This window comes from Falco naumanni, chromosome 2, assembly GCF_017639655.2.
Source record: "Falco naumanni isolate bFalNau1 chromosome 2, bFalNau1.pat, whole genome shotgun sequence".
In the NCBI taxonomy this organism is placed as follows: Eukaryota; Metazoa; Chordata; class Aves; order Falconiformes; family Falconidae; genus Falco; species Falco naumanni.
Genome location: NC_054055.1, coordinates 122397791 through 122407661, shown reverse-complemented (window position 1 = coordinate 122407661; position 9871 = coordinate 122397791).

Here is a 9871-nt window from a genome sequence, read left to right as displayed (position 1 = left end):
AGTGTTGAAAACTTGAGACAGATTTACAAGAGAGGGGAACCACCACCACCACTACCACCACCACCACCACCACCACCACCACCACCACCACCAGCAGCAGGCTGGCACTCCCACTGCGGGCCAGCTGTCGGAAGCTGCTGTGACTCAGAAGCCCATAAAGGACATGTTAAACTTGCTGCATCTCACAGGTAGGAGCCCACACTCCGGTAAAACACTGTTGTCTGCGATCCTTCCCAGTGCTTCAGGCTGACCAGAAGGTGCTCCTGAGGGACCTCAGGGCACGGGTACCTACAAGCGTTTTGAGAGCATGATCCAGTGATGCCCCAGTGTTTTCTGAGAGGGCTGAGAAGAGACCGTCAAGTGTGGTTACCTCATCTTTTAGGTGGGCATTTCCAAAGCAAAATATTTATGCTCGTGTGCTTCTGAGGTGTTGTTTATTTGCAACATGGTTTTGAAGGTGCATTAAATTTTGGGTACTTGTTAACATGTCATGTATTAGTATATAAAATGCCAGACCCCTCAAAGGCAAAACGAGGCAATAGTTATGTTTATGTGCATGCTTGCAACAAACCTTTCTGGGAAAAAAAGGGAAATAATTAAATGCCCAAGTAAACCAAAACAACTATGATGTGTAACTGAACAAGAACATAATAGCCATTAAAAAAGAAACATAATATTAAATATGAAAAAATGAAAATGTTCATATGTGCTTTTTGTTCTTTAGCACAAAAAAAGGTATTTGGGTAAGCACAGCCCTGGCTGTGAATGCATTCAGTGTACATATGAATAGTATAAAATCACACAGTGATCTAATCAAACTTGATAACCAAAATTGTTCACAGAGATGAATCATAATCATGGGATGTTGAGTTTACACAGCCATCTGCTGAAACCATTAAAAACAACAGGTCTTGAAATACATCCAGAAAGATATTGCAGCCAAAATCTGGTCATTCAATGAATGAGTGAATACTGAAATCCAGCACACTTCCTAGATGATGCCCTGCCTGTGGCTGTTGTGTTGGAGCTTTGGGGCACTGTGTATGAACAAATGCTAAAATAAATCCACCCATCACAGAAATGATTTTCATATACTCTGTTGTTTTCGATGGGATTGACAGATGCTATTCCTCCTGTTAGGAGGATCCCTCTCTACTGTATTTTGGAAAACAGGTAACTCTCAGCTGTGTCTGAGGTCAGACAGAATAGGAGGAAGAAGTGATACAAGGAGCATCAAAGACTCATATTCTGCCATATTTGATGCATTCTTGTCCTTCTTATATGTTTGTGAAAATGCTCCAGTTCATGCAGTTTCTAAACTGATGGGCAGGGTTCTGCTGTACAGAGAAGACCCACCAAAACTTGTGACAGTTATATATGATTTTTCATCCAAAAGCTGATGGAGTCCTTACAGAGAGTCCTCAGCCTGGTGAGTTAGTCCTGTTCCTGACAGTGAACTATCAAAAAAGAGCCCTCTTTCTGCCTCAGAGTTTGAGCAGAAGGATTCACGGTCACTGTTCCCCTGGGCTTTGCTGCAGCCATTCCCCACTGTATGAGGCAGATGCCGCCGGCTTGGCCCTTTGGAAAGCTGCCCTTCCTGGACCTCTGTGCAGTGGACTTCAGCTGATACTCTGCTCTTCCTATAAGCACAAAATACATCTTCAGTGTCTCTCTTCAGCATTTTAAATCTAGTGGGTCTACTCCCTGAGGACTCCTATACAGAGAATTCTGGCTGTCAGAAAGCAGCTAGAGTGATTTTAGGTTGGCCTTCCCACAGCTGGCACAAAGTTATGCCCAGGAGAGAGGAACGGTCAGGGCATTCCTTTGTGCTGATGGTCCCAGCAGCAATAAAAGGTCCTCAGGAAGAACAGAGTAACTTTGGGCTGCTCTTAACCCTGCAGGAGTGGCAATCACAGGTTAGCCCAGAACTTGGTCTGCAAACAAAAAATTTCATTAACTTCTCCATTATGCCAGGTTCCACCCACCCACAGCTGGAGGTGAGGATACAACAGATTTTCCATTCCTTTAATGCCTTTTGCATGGAACAAATGTAGTTGCACAGTAGCATAATCCACATCTCAACTTTACAGTCAACAGACATCAACCGTAACGGTTGTCACTCATCCAGGGTACTCATTACAGTTTTATTATCTATTCAGAAGTGATCCATTGTTGAGGTTGAGGTCATTTACTACTGATAAAACTTCCCTTTCACTTGAAGGAGGAAGATTTGGGTCCATATGTTATTTGTCACTATGACTTGGGGACTGGCAGCAGCATGGAACTTCATTGCACACAGTTTTCACAAAGACGTATCGTGACAACTCCCAGGGCCTTATTTTCTGTTACATTTTCTGTTAGAGAGTAGCGGAAAGGGTTTATATACCAAATTCTCCAGACCTTGACTAAACCTTGAATGCTGGTGACTGAAAGAGATACGTTTGCATGTTGAAGCTGCTGCAGCAATCCGGCATTACCAGATACTACCTGGGAGGTGGTGAATCCTCAGTGTCATCTTTAAGGGCTTTTAGCAAAGTTTTGCACTAATGGAAAGACCAAAAGTGAAGATGATGGGCAACACTGGAGCTGCTGCAGCTGGGGTGTGTCAGTCTTTAATTAACAGTATTAGTGGGAAAGGGGAACGCCAGTGCTCTGAGGGAGCTGGAAGCAGCCGGACGTTCCAATGGCTGCAGGTCAGAGCCGGCGCTGCAGAGAGGAGCGGGGTTCCCTAATTCCTGGCTAATCGATGCTGAAGGCTTGGGTCAGCCTGGCTCCTGTCACCCCACAAAGATGGGTGCTGGGGGGAGCTGGTGACAGATGCTGGGGGGAGCTGGTGGTGAATGCTGGGGGGAGCTGGTGACAGATGCTGGGGGGAGCTGGTGACGAATGCTGGGGGGAGCTGGTGACGAATGCTGGGGGGAGCTGGTGACAGATGCTGGGGGGAGCTGGTGACAGATGCTGGGGGAGCTGGTGGCGAATGCTGGGGGGAGCTGGTGCCACAGGCAGAACCTCTGGCGGGGGACAGGGGACCTGCCACTGCTGCCTCGGGGTGGGTTTCTGTCGGTGGCATGTGGGACCCGGTGGGGGAGCGGCGGGAGAGGCAGGCACAGCTGCTGCACTGGCTGGGCATCCAGACACCAAACCGTCTCAGGACCATTTTTTCTGGTATCAAATGAGCAGAAACAGAAAGTGCCGGATGCCACATTCTCCTGCAAAAAAAAAATAAAGCTATGCCTGCTCTGGGTCCTGCTGGAGTTATTCTGAGGATAACAACAGTATCTTCATTTCCTTACTATCATGGATTTGGTAAATGTTTTGGACCAAGGCCACCCCTCTCAACATTCCTGGGAAATGACAGGAATCCCTGTGTGGCAATCCTGTTTGCCAGCACTCCTTTCCCTTTGCTCTGACCAGCACACCGGGGCGGCAGCTGTGGGAGCTGAATGGTGCCCCCCGTGCTAGGGGGCTTCTGCCCCGTGGTGGGGACTCGGGGCACGGGGGGGACACACAGCCCGTGTGGTCCCATCATGGAAGGAGGAAGCCGGGCTTTCCACGGCGGCTGAGGCATGCAGGGTCACGGCAGGCCGGCAGCCCTCCGTGCCGCACAAACCCTGCCGTGCCCCAGAATTTCAGAGGAAACTGGGAGACAAAGCCATACTGAACCTCCTTCTTCAGATGCAGACAATGCGTTCGTTGCAGGGGATCACTCACGGCTGTGAAATGAAGCACAGAGGGACAAACCGGCAGCACCAGTTCCTATGTTCCATCAAATAAAGAAATACAGCAACAAAAGGGGGGTAAGCCAACTGAATTTCTTAAAACAATCAAAGTCACAGGAATGTCAAAACAAAGCTGACAGTAGATTTTTTCTTTATTTCTTTTTCTTTTTCATTGGAAAGAGGGTGTTCTGGCTGGGAACTTCAGCAGGAGACCCAAGATGAGAAATCCTCCTCTTTCACTTTTATACCATTCACTGGCTTACTAAATTACGTGGCCATTTCATTTTTATTGTGCCTGTTCACCAAAGAACCAAATAATATTTTATATATACATATATATATATATATACAAAATACATATATATATTGACATGTGCTGACAATTAGACGTTTGTACCTCTGCATCTCCCGGGAGAAGTGCGCCGTCCTGCGGGTTTCTGTCCCACCACTCCCCCTGCCTGGCCACAAACTACTACTTTTCAAGCTGCCTCTGGGGTTTTCTGCTTTCCCTCAAGTTTCTTGCTCAGAAACCACCTCCTCCCCGTCACTCCCCAGCTTCCCTACAATGGTCTTTTCCCACAAAGCTGCTTTGGGGGCTGCCTGTGCCCCCATCACATCCGACATCGCCCCGCCAGCGCACACCCGCGTCCAAGCGTGCCCCTGCTCACACAGCGCCTGCACCAACAGACACTGACTCGCTGGCTGATGGTGACAGTGGTGCTGTGGGGAACCTGGTGGAGGTGGGCCTGGGTGGGAGCACCCTGCCCGCCCTGGCAGCCCCGTGGGCTCTGGGGCTGGTGCACAGGGGGACAGCCAAAAGGGCGAATGCTGACGCTCTGCTGAGTGGGGCTGGGGGTGAGGAGCTCAGGCCAGGCTGTTTCATGGGCGGAGTGTGATGGAGGGAGCGGGTCCCCCAGAGGAGTGTGATGGAGGGAGCTGGCTTGTGAGAGCTGTTTTGGGTTCGTGCCCAGGACCCAGGGTGGGGGTGCTGCAAATTCAGGTGCTTTGGGAGGGCAGAGGTTTGCTAAGTTGACAGCCAGGTCGGAGACTGAAGGATCCAGCTCCTGCTGCGAGGGGATGTGTGGTGCAAGGAGCTGGCTGGGAGGACAGTGGCTGAGCAAAAAGTGTTTGTCTCCAGGGGAATATTGCACCTTGACATGGAGACTTGTGTGGGGCTTGGCTGGGCTGCTCCCTTGTTGCTGCTCTTTCTCTTTCATGTGTGTGATAGATGTGTGTATGGGGGGAACTGTTTTGTGCCAGGGATTTTCTGTCCCTGGTGCACCATGGGATAAAGAGCAGCACCACGACAGTGTGCTCTGCTCTGTAGGGCAAGCAGGAGGGCATCACCCACCGTGCTGTGGGAGAGCTGAGGGGAGAGGGACCCAGGGGGCAATGCCCATGCAGTGACACCAGCTTTGCGACCTCCCCATCCCTCCATGCTCACTGCTCTCGCTTTCCCTCTTCCCCAGAAAAGCAGTTTTCCCTTGTTCTCCCTAGGCTGGGCTGCAGCTGGCGCTTTTCATACAACTGCTCAGCTGGCCGCTTTTCTCATCCTGCTCTTTCTGCCTTGCACCTCTGCCAATGGGGGTGTTCGCCCCGATGTCCCCCTGCGGCTAGTGGCTAGCCCTCTGTCCTGACTCACCCGAGGTACTGCCGAGCACAGCGAGTGAGTCCGAGACAGAGAGAATAAAAAGTAACAAAACAAGGAGGAGGACAAAACTGCATCCTAAAAAAAGTTGAAAGCACACCATTAGGTTTACAAGAGTTAAACTCTCAAAAGCTGGACAAATCCAGACCGAGCGCTGCCCCTGGAAGCATAGCTCAGCCCCCTCTTCCCTTCCCCCATGCAACGTGCATTATGTGACATGATTTAATCATTTGCCTGCATACTATTTTTCCCACAGGCCTAGCGCCTCGTTTAGTGCAAACACCGGGCAGCGCCTGGGAATGAAGCTGTCTCTGTGCTTTCCGTGCAGGCTGTGTGACAGGAGCCCCATTGGCCACCGCACCACCCGGTGCACCAGATCACAGCTGCCAGCTTCCTCACGAGGTTTCTGGGGATGGCTTTCCTGCAGCCTTTGGATGTTTAGCAAATTAAAAAAAAAAAAATTAAAGGTGAGGAGATACTATTTCCAGGGAACTTGGAACTTTTCATTATGGTTCACTGCACCTTTTTGAATATTCCATTGGCCCTGATATCTGATAATTGTTCAGAATGCTTTATGATTTTACTAACTGCTCCAACAGACTCCGTCTGCTGTTCTGAGTGCTCAGTGATCCTATAAACCTATAACCTAGACGTCTTCCCCAAAGTAAGAAGCCATCAGCCAGAGACATGCAAGAAACGCATCTAGAAATGGCCAAAGAACCTGATGGAGGCAGGGAGAGTTCCCAGTTCTTGCAGCTGCTGTTTCTTTCCTCAGCCAATGGATTATCCCATTTCCCCACAGCCCTCTGCCTTAGATTTCCATGTCCTGATTTCTGCAGCAGCTGATAAACTAGGACGTGGCGTGGTACTTGACCCCAGGTGAGTGCACCAGCCCAGCTCTGCTGCCTGGCACTGCTGAGAAGTTAGGCGGCTGTAGGCTTGTCCCACTGATCTATTGCTGACCAGCCTCTACCAAAAAATGCCAAGGTAGTGCACATCCTTGTCTCCAGCATGAATTATCTCCTACTGCCTAATGCTAAACTCGCTTCACAAGATGAAGTGTAGTAAAAAGAAATGTAATTCCACATTCTCAGAGCTGATTTTCAGACTTCTGTGTGGGCATTTGCAGTATAAAGTCATTTTTGCTCTCATCCAGCTGGCAGATGACAAGACAAGAAAAAGCAAAAATCCTTACTCTCAGCGTGGGGACAGGGATCATCTTTTTTTATACGTGCTTATACCAAAGATGACCCCACCGGCTCTCGGTGTCAAGGCATATATTCATTTCAAGTACTGATACTCCGAGAAAAAAAATATTCGGGATCTGCAAACCACTTTGTCCCAGTGCTTCTGCCTTCCCTAGGTTTCTCTGTTTTAAATCATCATTATATGGAAATGGAGAAGTCTGGAGACAATATTCTTGCCATTAATACGCTGAGCATTTCTGGCTTTATTACACTACTAGATTCCCCATGCCAAATTGCTAGATGAGTTCAAGGGACTCTAACCAACTTGAAGTGCTGTCAGTTCCCCGCGAGTTACAGATTGTTTCAGGTACACACCTGCACTCGTCACAGTTCCTCTCCTAATGCAGAGTGGGGTGAGATGAGCTCTTCTGACTTTTTTTCTCCATAACTGTTTTTCTACATTCTTCTGGATGAAAGGCTTTCCCAAGAGGGTACATTTTTATATGCTAGGAATCAGCTTATTATTAATTGCTGATGAATGCACAGAGGGGATAGAAACTTGAAAAGGACACTCTTCCTGAAAGTTTCTTGCAGAAGTCTTGCAGGCTACTTGTAAAAAAAAAAAAAAAAAAAAAAAGTACTTCAAACAAAGCAACATACTTCATAATTTTTAAAATTACGTTTCATGTAACTACATTGTTTTACTGATGGCAGGATCAGGCCTAGAAGGTTTTTTAAACTTTACAGATTTAAACCTGTATCTTCTAGATCCATGCAAGAGCCAATATCCCCAGTAGTGCTCCAAAACTGGGGCTATCGTAAGATGGGTCTTTGTATTGAAATTAACTTTTTATTTATTTTGCTTGTTACAAGTTGTATTGAAAACAGAACATCAATGTTTGCTTTCCCTCAAGTCACAGACAGCGCACGCTTTTGCTCTTTATTCAACTCTTGTATAAGCTTTGCAAGGCCGGAATTATTTAGCTTTCTGGGTGCTCTGTCTGGAGATCACTTACTTTATTCGGTGTCAGGTACACTTCTGTGCTACGTCTACTCAGCTATAAATTAGACGTGGTGCTACGAAGACACCTACAAACAGCAAATCGTGACGTTCCAGGGGAGTGGATCAGCATTTCCCTGCAGGTTTCCCCCTGAAGCATGCCGTGCCCGTGTCCTGCAGGCCAGGCCAGGCCAGCAGCCCACGGCTCCCCTGCACCGGTGCCGGCTCCCGGGACGTGCCGGAGGCCGGGGTCGGGCAGCAAGGGCCAAAGGCACCGAGCGCGGCTGCGAGCGCCCTGCGGAGACGCTTGGAGAGCCAGGTTATGGGGTGTCTGCTCCTGCCGTTTGCTACGGTGCCGTCACCCCAGTGGCTGGGCTGGAAACGGGCCCTCCTGCCTCCCGGCGCTGCCGCTCGCCTCCGGGGCCACACTGCGGGTCTCACAGTAACCCCAGAACACACACAACTCCGATTTGTCTCTAACACTCCTGAGCATTTGGCCCAAGGCACAGGTGTGTGGCTGCGGGCAAACAATGGAGTACGGAGACGAGGGATGTGAGCGCCAGGCACTACGACAGCCCTGGTGAAGCAGAGCTGGGCGCTGCAGCCATGCGGTGCGATAGACCCTGGGGCTCGGAGCGCAGGCACCTGGCCTTGTGACGTTTCCTTCAGGAACTCCCGTGAAAAGCCAATCAAGCGCTACTTGCGAAGTCATCTCGCAGAGTTTGAGCTTAGCCGTGAAGAAATGTTTTTATGACTTGCTTCAGCTCCATGTCAGCGAACAGCCAAGTGCCTATAAAAAGCCTCCTTTGCCAGTGTCTTCGGGACTCAAGCCCAGTGGAGATTCATTTAAAGTGTGCGCTGTAATGATTTTTGTGGATGCTATTTACTTTGACCCCATCAAGAATGGAGGGATTCCCAGTTATGAAGGAACTTCCCAGGTAAAACCAGGAGGACACAAGGGCACATGGAAATAAGTTTGTTTGTCGGATGAGCAGACATAAATGATGCACCTGGGCTGCATTGTTCAGAAAATCTTGCTTTTCTATTTCAGACACCACAGTGTTTAGCTGCAGTTACTTGATAGCTTGTTCTTACTGAGTTGGAGAGGATACCCAAGTGTGATTACGTGGTCATTTTACCATAAAGCAAAAGCAATGTTAACCGTATCAAACCTTTCAAGTATCGAATGGTTGCCCAAAACCATTCATAGCACAGACCTAACGCTCACTACAGCATTAAGCACCTAAAGACAACTATTCTTTTGCTGAGGGACATGTTGAGCAGGAAGAAAAGTGGGATAGATCCAATATGTTACTATTTACAAACTGGTAAACTGGACCTATTAGTAATTTTAATTGTCTTTTACAATTGCATTGTAAGGAGCAATCCTGAACAGGCAGGAAAACATTTGTGATATAAGCAAGTCTTTTTCACTTATTTTTACATATTTAGGTTTTCTTTAAGGTATTTGCCCTTGTTTATATGAATTCTCAGAATACGTTGTCCCAGGAAGCAAAACAAGTGTTACATAAATTCTTCTCTTTTGTGACCAACCCGAGTTTGGGAAGCACGCGAAGCCCTTCCAGAGGGAGGTGGATGCTCTGTTCCTCCAGCTGGAGAAAGGGCTGGTTGCCTGCCTGTGTCTCAGGCACGCACCCTAAGCTGGGAACAGGCATGGTGATTTAATATCCTAACTTTGGAATAAGGTAAAAAGAATACGACGAAAATGAAGGAAGGCCCAAACTTGACTGGATGTAGCAGCACCGTTGGCCTCTTGCTGACCACCGGTACAAAAGGTGCTTTGTTGTTTCTCTAGTCCCTGGCCATTTTATAGAGTATTCTGTGCATGCACTTCTCTGCGGTTACTTTAATGCACACTGCAGTGGTCCTCATAGAAGTGCAGAACCCTTTCAGGGCTTCCGGGATGCTAATTGGAATTTTTGACATTGGAGACACTAATCATTACTTAGAATCACTTTTAAGTCATCTTAAGTATGGACGGAAGTGAGGAATCCCAGGAAGTGATTTTTGCTCCACGGCCAAAACAAACTCATCAAACCAGTGGTAAATATATGAGGTGATTACAATTATCAGTTTCATTGGCTGATTTAGCTTAGTCTAACTGAAAACTCTTCTGCAACAGAATGATACCCATTAGGTAGGAATTAATGCCATTACATGAGATGCATTCTGCCATCCAAAAAATAAATTGCAAAAGAAGTCACAGCCTGGGAAAGGGGAGCAGCTGCCATAGAGGCCGGGTTTCTGGAACACTGCTTACAAAGAGGTGGTCCTTCTGGAAAATAGTGATTGCCTT